Consider the following 18,609-nt stretch of genomic DNA (forward strand, 5'->3'; position numbering starts at 1 on the left):
TTTAAACTGTAATGCCGAAAACTCTTATGAGGTGTGTAGCATTCCTACAAATAGAGAGAGGGTGCTATTATGAGTGAAAAGGGGAATATTTTATCACTGATTAACTTCACTTGGGAAGGTTCATTATGCGGTCACAGGCATTTTTACAAGAATAAATATGTGCATAAGAAATGCTTTAGCCTTTAGCTTTGTATTGAAAGCTACAAAAACTGGAAATAGTTGTTACCTCATTCTATGCAAAGACTCTGTTGCATAATTTTCCTTTTTATGACCAGCATTATAACCAACATTAAAGTGGAATATTTGTCACCCACTATTGATGCCTCAACCACTTACTGATGTTGGATTATTCATGATATTATTGAATATTGATATTAAACAACAAAAGAAAAACGAATCAATCACTGATCTTATCTGTATAACTTTTGCAGCTGTAAAATGATCAGTTTATTTGTTAATTAATACACTAAAGACTGAAAATTAATATGGTAATTAGTATTAATAAAGAACTGGAGGTAAAGATGCATTGCGATGAATAATTTGAGAATCAAAATTGTCCCATCTTAATCATAATCGAATCGTGAGCTAAGTGAAGATTCACACTTCTACTGCTGTGGTGACTTTTGCACAAGTAATCACTCTGTCTTCAGAAATTGTAAAAGCCAGTAATTGGTGAAACGGCTGGCGTTGTATTGGGCGGGAGATCATAGGGAGCTCTCCTAATGACTTTGTGTATAGATTCATGTTATGAGCCAGAGCCTACAGCTGCAGCAGCATACATCATCACCCCCTTAATGAAAGCTCCTCTCCAGCTGTGTGTTTGTTTCTTTGTTTCTCTGCATCCACGCTAGAATTTGTTCTGCACTAGAGGGAATACATGCAAAAACACGATCAGCTCCGCTCCTCCATGAAGAAACACTGAATGTTGTGCTTAATAAAAGCATCTTCGGCAAGGCCAGGCAGTCTGGAGTGGAGCTGATGGATGATGTCATAGTAAGTGATTGATGTCATAATGGTTGTGACTCAATGTCGAGTGTCTCTTATTGACAGATGTTATCAGCGATGGTGAGAGGCCATATAAGGAGAGAGGGGGAGAGAGAGAGGCTGTTGATGAAAGTGAGAGCCATTCGCTTGAGCTTTCCTCTGGGAATGGTACAACAGGACTCACTCACTCTTGCGCTCTTGTTCTCTTCTGCTTTTCAGTGCTGTTGTGGTCTATTCCTATCCCTTGTCTTCTGACACAGTTCTACTCTGTCTGCACATGCTGTGAAATTCAGATCAAATCAATGCCAAGTCAAGCAATTAATGAGCCAAGACAAACAGGCTTACCAAAAGCAATTAAACCACTTTTTAATTGGCTAAAAAAAAGGGAAAAAAAAATCCACGCATTGTGAATAGTAAAACGTTGAGGTTCATTTCAAGGGTTTAGCATCAATGTAAAAATGTAAATGCCCTTCAAATATTGTTCAGTCAGTGTCACTCAAATTTCAAATTGTAAAAAACTTCTACTAATGCTTGTGCTTAGGGTTACTGTTTTGAACGAGTGTAACTGGTCTCACACATTCTGAGGGTGCTTTCACATCTCTAGTTCGATTCATTTGGTCCGAACCAAGGGCAAACAATTATATACATTGTAGCATTTTTCAGCTTTTTTGGTTCCTTTTCACACCACACTGATTACTTTGGTCCGTACCAGTTGAAACGAACCAAAATGCAGTCATATGACAACTTCTACGTCACTCATTGGCCATGACGTATTTCCTAAACTGCTTTTCGACTGGTCTGAATTTACGTGCGGGAAAATCCCAACATAAGAGGAAAAGCCAGCAAACAACACGGAGACAACATGACTGGCGTGTCTATGATGATCTATTACATTGTTTGTATACACCACATTATGCAAAAAATACATTTCTATAATGAAGCGTGAATGCGACTTGAAAACAACGTTCTAATGCCCTGCAAACGGTGAGTGGGAATCGCTCGTAACTTCAAGCGGAGGCGTGCATTAATTCTTCTTAACTCTGACATGCTCATGGTCATCTGACCAAATTTCTATGAGGCTCCGCAACACCTCACTACTCCAAGTTTGTCCACGAGGTGCCATGCTAAAGTGCAAACTGTCAACAAACACTTCCTCATCCCATAATGCACAACGCAGCTGACTACGGCAGCTGGTTTAGTCCAAAAATGATCAGTACTTTTTTGGCTCTGTTTTGGGTCTATTCTCACCACAAACGAACCACTCCAGAGTTTGTTTGAAAGCGTACCGAGACCACCTCTTCAAGCAGGTCTCGGTACGCTTGTTTGGTCTGCTTTTATTCTGCACCCGAGTGCGATTGCTGCTTTCTCACCTGCCCAATCGAACCGCACTAAAGGGGGAAACGAATTCCTGGTACGATTCAACCGAACTAAATGAGGCAGGTGTGAAAGCACCCTAAAACGATGTCGCTTTTTGAGGAAAAGTAGGGTATTAGTTGGGGTTGTCTGGCTGACAATAAAACAGGGAGAAAAATGCAATATAGTCACATTGAAAGAGCAACTAGGGCCATATCTAGTGATCAGAATATCATTGGGACTCAAGTTGCATCCCAAAAATTAGATTTGCACTACACACTGTTTATGGTGGTGTCTGTAAAAATTATGTGATGGCACAATCTCATTTTTCTTTATTTTAACTCATCAGAAAAAATTTATAAATTTTTTAGTATACGAGATTCAAGTATGTCATTGAAAAAGAAAAGAAAACACAAACATTTTGTTTAATACACAGAAGCATTTGCCATTTTCTAGTTGACGGAGATTCTGTTTTAAATGCATGTGATGTGTTGTTGCTAGCTTTAGCATGTTTAGCGTCTTCCCTTTTGCTATCTTGTGAAAGCTGCAAGCCTGCAACTATTTTGTTTGTTTGAAACATGAACATCATTTAAGTACTAGTAAAGTCTCGCAGTAAAGCATCTTGATAGAGAATTTTTTTAAATGCATGCTAATGTTCCATATATATTTACATTTAGATGTAAATGCTCATTTAAATGTAAGCTTTAAAATAAAATAAACACTTAAATTAAATCTTTAGCTAATCTCAATATGAATATCCAATTTTATGCTGTGTGTTACAGTGTTGTGATGCCTAAATTCGCTTTTAGCGTTTAATGTAATTTGTTTGACTTCTTTTTAATGTTATGTTTTTATTTTATTCAGGCAAAATAAGATATTGATTTTTAAATCGGCTGTTTATAATTATTGGTTTCAGTCAAAATCATCTAGCACTTCCCATACGACCAAATGGCATAGAACAGTGCAGAAGTATGCCAGATGAGAAGAAACACCTGCATAGCCTCATAGGAACCTGGCAGCCAACCACAGCCCCCGAGAATCTTACATAGCAAGCAAGCAGCACTCCGATTTGCTTCAGAAAACGTAAAAATCTACCCCAGTAAGTGGTTTGATGTTCTTTTTCTTTCTACTTTGGATGATTTTAAAGCCCACAGGGGTGTCTTACCCACAGGGTGTGTGTGTGTGTGTGTGTGTGTGTGTGTGTGTGTGTGTGTATGTGTGTTTGGACCTCTTTCTTAACATCTCTATCTTGTCCAAGTCACCGTATAGGATGGCAGCCACCATGAGGGTCTCAATTCAAGGTTTTTTTTCTTTTCTTTTGAATACTGCTCGAGGTGTGGATGTGTTTCTCTCCCTGCCCTTGCCTGATCGAAGACATGTCAAGAAGCCTATGAAAATGCCATGAAAGACATGAAATGAGGCAGGCTCTGCTGCCTCTTTCTTCCTCAGCCAGGGAACCCGTCTTTGTTCTGTGGCTCTTTTGAGTTCTTTACAATCTATCCAGTGCAGTCTCAGTGGAAGTAATAGGAGATATTGATATACATGGACTTCAAACATGGGCACCATTTCTTCCCTCATTAATTCTAGCCATTTCCATCCTTCCTTTCAACCAGTTTTCTCTTCATCCTCTTGCTCAGGTTCTGCTCGTGGTCTAGGTGATGGTTCTGATGGCTCCTTGCGCTTACCTAAATTTCGGGCAGTCATGAGGTGAAGAGAGGGCTTTTTTTCTTTTTCCCTCTCTCCCTCCCTCCCTCACTCCACCTCTGGCTCTTTTTCTCTCTCTCGTTGAAGTCTTTGGTTCCAAACGTGCTGCTTTTGCGTGTCAGTCCCATGAGGCTGTGCAACTGGAGGGCCATCACAAGACATTCCCCGCATAGCAATAGATGCTTCATAGAGTGTTGATTGTAAACTTGAGCGCCTTCATGAATAGGGATTGACTGATATATAAGGCTGTGTGATGCTTTGGGAGAAATGCATTTGCGTATCTGGCAGATGGGCACGCATGTGTTGCGTTGTTCTGCTGTAGTGATAGCTTGTAATCCTGCTGGATAGCTCGGTTTGATGTGGGAAGGAACTTTATGAATGTTTGCTGTGCAAATAATCAAGACGGACAAGAGGTGTGCAGCTACTGGAAGTGTAATGTCTAGTGAAAAGGCTGTTTAAATATAGACCTGAGTCTGAAATAACAGTCAGTGACTGACATTTGGCCATTGATTGCACCCTGTGTAGACCTATTGACTTGACACCAAAAGTGTTTATCACTTTAGTTTAGGACCTCATGTAGGTTTCCAGTCATTTTGACACAAAGAGGATTATCTTTTTCGAGAAAATGCTAGTTAATATTATTGCATTGGACTAAACCTATGAACTTTGATTGACTTATTGATTGATTTGATGATTTTTGTACTTTTGGGGGTATATTTTTCCCCACTCCTTGTCCAATTTTTACTTTTCATTATGCTATATTATTTTGTGACCCTATCAACCTCAGTTTTTGAGTAAATATTGCCAAATATATCCCAACAAAACTGAGGTGTACAAGCTCAAATCAATGAGGCCTATGATCAGTCAGTTCCTAAAAGGAATACAAGTTGATGAAAAGATTAACTAATTTGGTGATAATGTAATAATAATAAGAGTTTTACAAGCATTTTTTAAAGGCTGGTAATTTACCAAATTCAATAAAAAAAAAATATTTTATGTAAACTTTAAAATCTTTAAATCCAATTTTTTTTTGGGTCTATTGTGGAATGAAGTACTCACTATACATCTTAAATATTTGTATAAAAAGATATAAGAGAAAATGTTAATATTATTATAATCTATATTAACACTTTTTGAAAAAATAACTGCCTTTTAATGAGTAGTGATTTTTTTCTCTCTCTCTCTGCTGATATGCATTGATTCTGCAATGGTGGGAGTCCTTTCTGAACACTAATGTGTATTTAAATATTTTGTTCTAGTTTGAAACATTCTCTCTGCTCACTTTAAAGGTACCTTTTTTTCGAGATTTGGGGCTACATCAGAAGAAACTCATTAAAAACCTTGCATGTCCTGGAGACAATTAAATTTCATCCCGTAAGTCAAGTCTGCCATGAAAGATTAATATTCTCATGCACTTTGTTTGTGCTAAGTGTCAGTAACTCAAAGATGAATGCAAGAGGAAATTATAATAAAGGAAGAGAGGCTAGTGGCTGGGCACTTGGCTGATAACACAGCCTGAAGCATATGTTCAGGTTTAGCTGCGCCACATGTGCACATGTGTTTCCTGCAGACATGAAAAATAAGTGATTAACGGAGGTGACTGCGGCCTACAGAGCTCACGAGTTAATTAAAAGCTCAGCAGCTCTGCACTCTGCTCATCTAAAGGCACATCATTTTTCCTGGGCCAAACTGAGCCAGGGCCAAATCTTTATTTATGGACATTTGAGACTTTGCTTCCCAACTTTTTAAATGACATGTCTCTCGTTTTACATATTTATGTGTTACTTGAGGATTTTATGATTGGTACGCAGTCTTCTCAATTTAAAGTCATTGTCTGAAGGATGATAATTTAGCATCTATAGGTAGCTGGACATTTTGTAAAATCAACCATTATTGTGAGGCTTACCCACTTTATAAGTTACATTAGTTTAGTACTGGACTGATGCAAAAAAAAAAAAAACATTTAATTTACACATTGCATTGTTCATAAATGAAACATAACCATAATAATTTGTATTATAATAATACTCATAATAATACAATAATTACTATTATTATTATTATTATTATTATTATTATTATTATTATTATTATTATTATTATTATTATTATTATTATTATTATTATTATAAAACTATTAAATATAAATAAAATGTAAAAATCTTTAATTATTTTCAGTTTTATTCATTCAATTAATTTATTTAAATAATAATAATACCAATAATAATAATAATAATAAACAATTTATTTTATTTTTTTAAAATCTAATATTGCTGCTAGTTGTTGTTGTTGTTGTTGTTATTAGTATTATTATCATTACCAACAACAATAATTATTTATAATAATATATAATCATGTTACATACTTTTTTGTTTTAGTCTAATGATCATTTGTTATGAAACAAAAACAAATATAAAATACTAATTTAAAATCAATGCATGTTGGTAATTTACCAGCTAAAAAAACATGTATAATATCTATAAACTAGCAACAAAATACTTCACAGGTACCTGTACTATCCACGTACAAGCTAATAACAGAATGTAACTGGGTTTTCGCATAGTTAAATTATGTTTAAAACCCAAGCATGATAGCATACAAATTCTAATTTACAAGAATCCTAAATGATAAATGCACTTATATGAGATTTGAGACAAATGTTCAGTACAGTAGCAAATAAAGACCTGTAGGGTATAATCTTTTTTGGCTTCTGCTTGGGCAGCCATGCTGCTTTACTAGTAGGAAAGTTTATTTATTTTTATTTTATTTTATTTATTTATTTTTTGCTCTGTTTATATTTGTTATTGGCCTGCTGTTTTGGGGGTCTATGAGGACAAGGCACTCTAAACAGTGAGTTTCCAGCCTGCAGTCTCTACCACTGGCAGTAAATAATGTGGATGTGTTCCTCTGCTGCTCAGTCCCTGCTCTCTCTCTCTCTCTCTCTCTCTCTGTCTTTATTTTGTTTATTTAAAGCCAAATGATCATTGACTTTGAGACAGTGAATTGGTAGAATTTGCACCGAAAAGGCAACATGGATTATATTTTAAGTGTATTTAAGAGCATTTTTTGGTACTGGGGCGTTTGCAGCCGTTCTCGCTGTGTTGGTCTGAGTCACAGTCTGGTGCCGGATGCTGTTTGCCTAAAGCAGCGTCTTCACTCCACACACATTCTGATGAAACGGGAGAAAGATAATTAGTCTGTGTGGTAATCAGAAAACAGAAACTGAAAAGGAAACCTTCCCTTTCTTATGCCAGGACTGAGGACATCAACCAGTGGGTTAAGGACCCTCGCTGTGCACGCTGATCAGCTTCCATTAAAATGTAGCATTACTTCACATGCTAACTCTGCTTTTGATATTTAGACTTTCCTTTGTGTGCTCCCCTTTGCTGAAAAGACTTATTTAGAACAACATGAATGCTGACAAAAGGTTTTCTGTTGAACAGTGGTCTAGTGGGAACAAACTAGTCCACCTCATCCAAAACCCATGTTGGTGAGAAGCCATGTTTGGTCTTTTCATCAGGATTCAGGACCCAGCATCCTGTCCCTGATCCAAAACCAGTAATTAATGTCTTCTTTTCAATGTTATTTATCTTTAGTATATTGAGACATTATTATAGTTTTTGTTCATGTTTTGATACTGTTTTATTTTTTTTGTATTTTTTTATATTTAATTTTAATTTTAGTCAAAATTTTAGTCATTTTGTTGCGTTTTTATCATTTTAAGTCATTTTTATGTCTAAATAGATGTTATTTTAATTTCAATTTTTTTTTTTCAGTACATCAGTTTACATCAGTTTAAACTAAATGAAATGAATAAAATAAATTGATTAAATAAAAAATAAAAAAAGTTGTTTTTTGCAGATTCCTTGTTGCATCTGAAAATGTTTAATGCATTTTACTTATTTTTCTTATTATTATTGCATTATGTTTATATGAATGTGTAACAGTGAAGTGTATTATTATATATTATTTAACTAGGTTATAATTATTCACAAGATCATACAACGCATTATTAGGTGCATTACAAGGCATAATTTATGCATTAAAAAGTATAATTTATGCATTACAATGCATTGTTTAGAAAGGCTTAAAGTACAAAAAAAGGTTTAATTGCTAAAAATGTATTTTTATTTTATTATTATTATAATTTTAATTTTTTTTACGGTTTTATTTAACTATAATAACCCTGCTTCTATGCCTTTAATATCGCATACCATCATAAACCCAATCATGAGTGAATTCTGTCTCTGCATTTTGTAAAATCCCCATGTCTCCTGCTCCGGACCCTCCCAGATCAGTATTATCAGGATTATTTGATTTTATTCTGACAATGAGGGATGAGCTTCTGCAGTGATTAATTGCGGGCCTGTGTTTGTAAGGACTGTGGAGATATTAATTGAATCTGATATTAAATATTACAGACAGAATTTGGTGAGATGAACAGATGCTGGGTTTAATTCAATACTTATCTGGATGCTGAGATACAGAGGAGAGAGATGGAGAGATAAAAATGGCTTGCTGTCTGGAAAAGAGAGAAGCGGAAGGGTCAGAGAAAAGGTTTAACTGAATCTGACCTGTAATCAATGCAACGATTTCAGAACCGTAGGACACACAGATCCTGTTTCCACTTCACAAGAGGACAGCACAAAATAACCGTGTAAACCGGGTCCAAAATGTTTTGCAATATGATCTTTTTTTATGTATTTATTTAAGTCTACCTTGTTTATCCTTTATTTAAGTATTTTTTACTATTATTATTTCTACCCAGTTCATGTGTAAAATGGATTTGTAGGTAATCAGAAACAACTGCATTGTACAGTGAAGGACTGCCTGTCAATCAAAATTTGTGCTAAAACTTTAAAAGAAAAATGTATCTATTTATCACAAGTCCACCTAAAAATCATATATAGAGTTTAAATATAATAGTAATAATAATAACAATAATAATAATAATAATAATAATAATAATAATTATTATTATTATTATTATTATTATTATTTTATTATTATTCTTATTAATATTATTATTAATTATTATTATTAGTTTATTTATTATTATTATTATAAGACTCTTATTATTATTTTATTTATTATTATTAGTATTAATATCATTATTAATTATTATTATTATTAGTTTTTTATTATTATTATTATTATTATTAGTTTATTTATTATTATTATTATTAATATTATTATTATTTTAAATGATTCTGCCTGGTTCTTGCCTAAATAGACCAAGATTTAGTTTAATTAAATACAATCAATTGTTTTATTTTTATTTTATTTAAACACTTCCTCAGGTAATCAATTAGAAAACATATACACTTATACAATGAAGAACAACCTACTCATGTCAATTTTTAAAAAAAAAGAACTTTTACCATATGGCTTTAAAAGAGCAACATATTTCTATTTGTTAAAGGAGATTTGTATTTCCTTTACGTTTATTTATTAATTTGTTTATTTTCTTTTTTAACTGATGCTACCCAGTTTTTGCCTAAAATAGATCTATTTTTTATTATTATTATTTATTGCAGAAACTGACAATGTATTTATTTTTTTCCATTTATTTATTTCTTCTTCTTTTTTGTTTTCTTCATTATGATAAGTGTGGTTTGCAGTCACGAAACCTATCACAGTGATCACAGAAGACACGTTACTACCATGTGGAGATGTCGATCTGTCTTGCTGGACACTTGTGATCCAGATCACCCAAGTCAGAACTTTAAACCTTGTAAAAAGCGCTGAACACACTGCAGACACACCATTACATTCACACATCCTCCTTATTGCCAGACTTCACCGAAATCTAGACTTGACCTTAAGCGAGCACAGTTGACTCCGGCCATTCTAGAGTGTGAAGTCAGCATGGCATTTTGTTGCTGCTGTTCTGAATCTGCAGCAGTGAAAACATCCATCGACTGGGCGAGAGAGAGGTTTCAGCGCAGCCCTGCGGTGCCGTGTTTTAATGGTGTTACATTCTGTGCTCTTGACACTTTCCTACCGCAGGACTGTAGCGAAACCATCATACATATTGTATAAAAAGCGGTAAAAACATGCTAACACATGGAGGAGCTTCACACACCAGTAGTGGAATTAACTGGAGGGGAATTGTATGAATCCATATTCAACACGTGGCGCATTCCCATGCCTGAAAGGATTAAATAGAAGCTCCTAGTGGGAACACAGCAGGAGTAGATGAAGGACACGCAATCATGCAGAGAGAGAGTGTCTGTATATGTCTATGGAGGATCATAAATGATTCTGATTTGATATAGTGCTGGAAGCTAACATGGCATGTGTGTATGTGTTTACACTATGGATGTTCCATGAATTACTTTCCAAAAACCACTGGAGGGACGTGTTTTTAAGTCATCTTCAATGCATATTAGATAAAGACTCAGGCCTGTTTCACACACCCTTCATTAACAGGACGGCAATGCAAACAGACTCTGAAATAAATGTGAAAGAGGGACTCTGGTTCAGTTTCTTGCTGACATTCATAACAGTTATTCCTCGATCTGAAAACTTTCAATATTGGCAACAATTCTGCAGTGCAGATTTCCTGCTGAGCATTCACATTTGACATGAAAACCTTCGGCGCTGTTGGTATTTTGGAGAGATGAAAATAGATCAGTACAAACTTTAATCAGCTGAATTTTAGATCAGCTTAATTTGACCACGGGTCTTCAGCCTCTTTCTGGCTTAGGTGAACCCTCATATTACGAAAGTGTTCTTCAAAAAGTTTGAGAGATCTTTATAATATTATTGTGATAACGTCTTTTAAATACATTCAGTTTTTAACTTAAAATTACCTTACTTAGAACTAATTAATACTAAGCTGAGAATTAATGTTGTTAAATAATAATAATAATAATTATTTTTTTATTATTATTATACATTTATTTTTAATTAATTAAATTAATATTGTTTTTTTTCTAACAACTATTTACAATTATAAAATTTGTTGTTTTATTGCCATTGCATTGCATTTTATATTTGAGTACTGTTAAATGTTAATTATTATAATATTTATTATTAAAATTGAAAACGTAAGGCAATTATTCAGATTTATTGAAGAGTGGTGTGCTTTTTTTTATTTAGACGTCTTGTCAATTGTGTGGTTAATAGCTTGCCTCTATTATGCCCCACAAGCCCTTTTTGCACGTGTATTTGTATTTCTGACCAAAAAATTTGCAAAACTGGTGAAAGAAAAAGAGCTGTTTGAAATTGAAGGGAGTCAGAACGGTTCATTTGCATATTTATTTTCTGGTCTATGCAATGCACAAAGACTGACGTTCAGAGTTTGATTGACAGGGTAAAATTAGGAAGACAAGCTGTCATTCCTTTAGTGAATAGGGAATACAGCTGTTGCTTGAGTAGCATGGAACATATATTACAAAGAATTTAGCTTTGAATGATGTTACGCTCATCCCCTTTCTTATCTCTACCATTGTCTCTTGCTTTTCCTCCCTCAGTCGCTTGTTTTACAGTGTGCACGACACATGATTATGTATTATGTCAAATCTGATTCTTTTCATCAGCATGTGCATGTCTAGATTGAGTCGGTCTGGTGTTTGCTTGTGGGTCTTTTTCTACCCAGCAGACCTTGTCATGCTACAGGCAGGGTTTAGCGCTTATAACAGTTTCTGGTTCTGTTGGTCAAAAAAAGATTTGAATTGTTTGGCATACAGATTCATGGTATGCCGTTTTCACTTGTGCTTTTCCTTTTTTTTTTTACTGCTTTCAATGGTATGACTGTTGGGGAAAGACAGGAATTGACAGAAAAAGTAAATAAGAATGGAATCAAGAAATGTCGGAAGTCTGATTCAAAACCAAGTCACCCACATGAAGACCACAGATCAATGTGACTACAATTTCAAAGTCCCTATGTCAATGCATGCTCAATTTCCCTCCATCATTTAATTCACTAAAAAAAAAAAATAGGCTAATGATCTATATTTTTTAACTTCAATGAAAAATAAATAACTTGCTCTTTTTTTTCATTACAAGTAAAAAAATATATAAATGTGAATCATTAACCTCATTTTTTTAAATGGATGAATTACTTTTTTTTTCAGTGTTGTTTTTACTAGGGATGCACAATATATGTTTTTAAAAGATATTATTTTATATTGAATATCCGTAAATATACTTTTATGTTGAATATCCTTTTTTCATACTTGAATTCATCATTATTATGTATAAATACAACAATAATTTATCATATCTAAATATTAAAATGCATTATGTAATGTAATGTTATGTTATTTTGTTAAATGTTCTTCTATCTATATATCTCTGTCTGTCTATCAATCAAATACATTATTAATATTATGATAATAATAATTTCTAATACTATTTATATGTAAATATCACTTTTTGATATTCACAATTACAATGTGATGATTAAATTAACTTCCAGCCTTCTCAATAATTAATAATTAATACAAAATATTATACCATACTATACCATTTTTTTCTTCTACTTGCATTTCTAATATTGTTTTGCTTTAATGTGTAGGACTTCAAACCATTTATTTTATTTTACTTTTTTATTTGTTATTATTTATAGTACAACATTTTAATTTCAGCTATTTAACAATATAATAAATAAATAGTATGCATTATTTATATTTTTTTAATTATTGAATTTCATGTTGTGGCATCCATAGACTTTATAATAATGCAGTATTAAGTAAGCATGATTTTGGGATTTTTTTAAATGTAAATTTTAGTGCAATTTATCGCATATAAACTTAGCCTCAATTCTGGGTCGAGTCGGTGGTTGCTATAAGCATTATGAGCAATAGAAATTGAGATGCTTGCAACATAACAAGTGAAACAATTCTTGATTTCGACATGCATCTGCTTGTGCAGTGAAGATCCTATTGACTATTTAATTCGCTAATCTCGCTGCCGATGCCCTGACCAAGCAGCGAGAAGCGTTCCTTTGATTGTGGCCGATTGCTATGTAAAATGTCCATTGATTTCTCTATGACCCAGCTAGATAATCCCTCAGTCTGATTATAAATCACCCCTCTCCTCCTGCTTTCTTCAATATGATAAACCTCAGAGTCTCAGACAGCTTCGCAGCAGGTTTCATTGGGCGAGTGGAGGTGAATAAAATAATCTCACAAAGCCGATTGTTGTTGGTTTGAGTGGCTACTTTAATTTTTATTGTGTTTAAGAGGGCCATTCTGGCAGACATTTAGGACTTTGCTTCTATGCACACATCAATATAAAATAAAAGTTTAGTCATTGTTTGTCTATAGAGGGTAGATGGTGGGTTTTATGGGTTTAGAGGCTGATTAAAAGTGATCTGCCCTTGATGGCCGTGTCTTTGTTCGTCCCGTGACGACCAGAAGCCTTTGAGTAAACATCATTACTGCCTGCCCATAAACTAGCTTTTACGTTTCAAACCACACAGCGGGCTTATTTACTATGAGTATGTTGATGGGCAGGACTGTTGTCTTAATGCTGTTGTTTATTTGAACGAGAGGAAAGGCGAGATTAATGATGTGTTCTGTGAGCGTTACAGGCCATCCGTCCAAACACCATCATGGCTGCCTGTGCTTCTGGAGCACGAGACTTGTGTGCCAACTAAATGGAAAGCTAATATGAATTGGTATGTATCAGCAAAAACGTTTTTCCCCTTCCACTGCTCTTCAGTGTGCACTACATGTTCATGGATGTACATGTCGGGAAGTCGTGGCGTAGTGGTTAGAGAGTTTGACTCCTAACCCTAAAGTTGTGGGTTTGAGTCTTGGACTGCTCCAACTGCTCCCCGGGCGCCGCAGCAAAAATTGGCTTCATGGTGTGTGTGTTCACTGCTGTATATGTGCATTTTGGATGGGTTAAATGCAGAGCACGAATTCTGAGTATGAGTCACCATACTTGGCTGTATGTCATTTAAATTTATGTCATTTTTAAGCATAAGTGGCTCAGTGGTTCATGTAGGTTGTCTACAAACCGGAAGGTTGGTGGTTCAATCCCCGGCTCCACCTGACCAAATGTCGAGGTGTCCTTGAGCAAGACACCTAACCCCAGCTTTGATCGGTGTATGAATGAATGGGTGAATGTGAGGCAAATTGTAAAGTGCTATGGATGGCCATGTGGTCTGTTGAAAGCGCTATATAAATGCATTCCATAAGAAAAATTTTCAAAGTCTTCTTTGACTCTTTTAGGGGTTGGGTTCAGTCTGATTCTGGGTGGGATACAATGTCAGCCATGGAATGACTGACTGCCCTTGAGACTCTATTAAGTGGGGCTGACATGACTTAGCAACTTACCTGTGATTCTGTGCTGTTAGCCAGAGCTGAGACTGAAGAACTGAGACACAATGTCCCAGATTATTTACAGCCACTGACCACGTCACTTCAGATCAGCCTCTCACTCTTTAAAGTCCCTCTTTCTCTCAACACCATTGCTTCACTATAAAACTCTATGACTCTAGCTTTTCCCATATCTTACTATATCTTACAGGCAATGAAACCATAATTTGTACGTACTGTAAATGCATATTTTTATATATATTTTTTACTTTTGAAAGCCAGTCCAAGTTCAGTATCTTAAGAGTGGTATTAAATAAAATACAATAAAAATAGTTGTTTAAAAAATAGCTGCCTGTCTGTCTGTCTGCCTGCCTGCCTGCTCAGAGATTATTTTACTGTTATTGTTTTTCATTTGTTTTTTGTTCAAATGTATTGATGGCTTTTCAGCTAAGTGGCCAGTAGCTTTCATTCATTCATCAAACCATTTTTACTCTTGTTTCTGTCTTCCCACTGCGCAATGTGCCGTCGGAGTGACGTCTTTTTTGGACGTCCAAATTCGGTCCAAATTACGTACAAAAAAATTACCCAGTTCAAAGATCAAATGTTGAACGTCATGATGATGTCCAAGTTGGGTCATGGTAAGACGTTGAATAGATGTTTAGAAATGGTCATGGACTGACGGACCTAATATAGATATGATCTGCACGTCTATCCAACGTCCAGTGTTAAGTGGGTTGCTTTGCATTCATTTCTGGTCCCAGACATACAATTCTGAGTTGTTTTTACACTTCCCACAGCGACAGTGTAGGTAATTGTAAGATTGTAGTTAATCACTTATAAGATTTACTTGAAAAAACCCTCGCAAAAATTTGCACATTTTAAGTAAATTTTACTGCTCTAATATTAATTACAACTTACTTGCTATTATTAAAATCTACGTACAAAACTTAACATTCATGAAGAAATGAAATATAATTTCACTGTAATTAAGTAAATATTAATTCACTATAATTAATAAAAATAATTGTGTTTATAAGTCTTTAAAGTTTTTTTGTAATTTTATAGACGTGAGCCTAGCATTTAACAAAATATTAAGTAAATCTTACTATTTACTAAAGTAAATAAGTAGATTTTATGATATATTTTTTGTCCAGGATTTCCCATTTACTTAGTTATATGAATATATATTAACGCTCTATGATTAAGTAAATATTTCAAATTTCTTTTTGATTAATATAACCACATAAACTATATTTGTTTTGTCTATACCAGGGGTTCTCAACTCATCTTTCCCGCAGAGTTTAGCTCTAACTCTAATTAAACACATCTGAACAAGCTCATCAAGGTCTTGAGGATTACAAGAGAGTTACAGGTGGTGAGTTTGATCAAGGTTAGTACTAAACTCTGCAGGAACATGGACCTCGAGCGCCAGAGTTGAGAACCTCTGGTCTATACCTTTATCACAAATCACACAACTAAAATACAATGAAACAGTTTATTTTTTCCAACATTAATAAAATTGAATCGGTCAAATTCACATGACTTACTAAAAGGTTGAGAAGTGCATCAACAAAACATGCAGACCTTCACTGGTAATATTTGGTCTATTGAAAATATAAAAAATAAAGTATGACCAAATGCTACTTCAAGTGTCTGCTGTTCTGTAATACAAATAGGTTTCCATTACCAGCATGAACTGCATTTGCTGCACCACACAATTTCGACCCCAGGAGCTACAGTATATGAAAAGGTATATTTACAGTATGTGAAATATAGAGAACAAAACAACAACTTGGCAAACAGAACAAGATGAGGTTTTAACGTGACAGAGCTAAGTTGATTACCATCATAAAGAAGCATTAGAAGACTTTTACTAACCACATTCGGTTCACACAAAAATAGTCCTATAAAACATAATTGCTGGTGGCAACAGGTGCTTTAAGGTTGGCATAGTGACAAAACACAAAAATGTACGAGATTACTACAATGTTCTTGCCCTAAACTCACTCTGTTACGTCAGTCAAGTGTTTGAAATAACAGAAACTAATGTTAGTTATGTTAACTAGCTAACAGGTACAGTGTTAAGTCATTTTCAGTTATTTCCAATTGTGCTCAAGTTTTAATTAAAAAAAACTGTGTTTGTGAATCTCTAAACTATTGAAAGCATTTTTGCTGAAATATCACTCACTTGTGACCACACGCAGTTCATTAATTACATGAATTAAATGTGTGCATTTTACTTAGAAATTTTTATATTACAAGTAAGTCATGATGGTTAGTTTAATATATTTTACAGCACCACAACATAATTTTTTTTTTCAGTGGAGTATTTTTTTCAGTGAATCTTTGGGGATCCATTACAGCGAATGTTTCTGCAGCTGGTGTATAACAATAAGATCTATTCCTCCGATCCCCACCTCCAAACCACCCCTGCTGCCTTTCCGAAACCTCAGCAGTGCTTGTGTATTCGACTTTCTGAAGTTTATGCATACTGTATCTTCATGCTACGGGCTGCCATGTCTCATAACCCTGTCACCATTAGTGAGGCATCGGGCTCTTTTGCAAAAAAATAAACTTCAGACTCTCACATATACTCTGACAACCGCCTTGGGACTCCAGTTCACCTTTCTCTATCTCTTTTTTTTCTTCTCTATCTCTCTGTGACCTGAGATTGAGTTTTCCAAAAATAGAGAGACTGTAATGTAAGTAATGTAATTTTCAACTTGAGATTTCAAGTTCATTGGTTAATATATCATTGAATTGTTCATTGTTATTATTTAAGAATAAAATTAAGGCAGTTCCAGTTTTGTGTAATTTGACCATCATAAATGTAGTTCTTTGATGAAAAATAGTCCACGGTAAACAGTTTTTTTTGTCAAATTAAAATTAACGTACAATTATCCAGTAGTTGCTGTATTTATCACAGTAAAGTTGCTGTAAAATTAAGAACAGTAGTTTAAGCATGCATCGTTCATCGTTTAAATTTACATTACATTTGACTTTTATAAACTTTTTTTTTTCAATATATTAACTTGGTAACACTTTACTATAAGGTTCATTAGTTAACACGAACTAAGAATGAACAATACTTATTTAATGTTAATTTCGACATTTACTGTAGCACTATTAAAATCAAAAGTTGTGCTTGTTAACATGTTTAATGCACTGTGAATTAACATGAACTAACAATGAACAACTGTGCTTTCATAAACTAACATGAACAAAAATGTATAAATATTATAATGTATTCATTGTTTGTTCATGTTAGTGAATACATTAACTAATGAAATCTTATTGCAAAGTGTTCCCAATTACTTTTTACAAATAATTGGTAAGGAAACATAAACCAAGTAAAGTAAACATATAAAATATACATATCTGATAATTTAATATAAATATTAAATTACAAATTAAACAAATTAGAAATGTGATCTAATAATTTAATAAAAATACTATCTAGTTTATTTGATCATTTTGAAGATAATTTTAAGAAACTACATTAAAAAAATATATCAATGGCAAATAATAAAATGTTCACATTGTAATTTGTAAACTGTATTGATAATAACGTGTCAAGTTAGAAATTGTTGCATGAATCAGTAAACTAAAGAATAACCGAAACTGATGAGTTCTAATCATACTGCCTTTTCTAACAGCATGTAGCATGTTCTGTCCTATTAAATATTATTTAGTGAAGTAAACACTGGCCATTTCAGTGGACAGCTTCAGCAAGGGACAGGACACTAATTTGCAGATGTCTGGTTACACTAATTAGTTACTAAACAGAGATAAATGATCCTCCGCTGATGTGGGCACGCGTGACCGCTAGCAACAGGATGTGAAGTTTGAGGTTACCATATTCTTTTGAAACATGCCGTATAGGTGGAGAAAAACATGAGCCGGTTGTGTGAGTGTATGTGTGTGTGCCATCTGTGTTAGTGGCAGAAAAGAATATCTTCTCATCAGTGCCATAATGGCTTCTGTAGGACTGTGCGTGTGTTGGATGTGAGTCTGCAGACACAGAGCATCCCTGAAGGGTACACAAATAGACTGCCTGTTAGCTGTTTGTGCTCCATTTTGATGGAGTCCTAAAATTAAAACGTAATTTTTCATCTCGGGATGCAAGACGGCAGCAAAGCAGCCAAGCATGGTTTTCCTTCCTCTCCATAAATACTTCTCATCTGCATCGTTCCAGCATCACCCTCTTCACACTGTACAGAGTGAAAAATTGTTTGGCTGTTGACTACTTTTAAGTTCTGCGGATGAGTATCTTTGCGTATTTGATAATAGACTC

The 18,609-nt window shown here is 34.4% G+C and overlaps 1 protein-coding gene across 4 annotated transcripts in view; it reads left to right on the forward strand.

Annotated features, from left to right (window-relative positions):
* The window catches only part of LOC113066243 (catenin delta-2-like), a 291,904-nt gene that overhangs the window by 132,720 nt on the left and 140,575 nt on the right, over window positions 1–18,609 (forward strand). The gene's annotated exons all lie outside the window — the stretch shown is intronic.

The sequence above is a fragment of the Carassius auratus genome, chromosome 49 (assembly GCF_003368295.1).
Source record: "Carassius auratus strain Wakin chromosome 49, ASM336829v1, whole genome shotgun sequence".
NCBI lineage: Eukaryota > Metazoa > Chordata > Actinopteri > Cypriniformes > Cyprinidae > Carassius > Carassius auratus.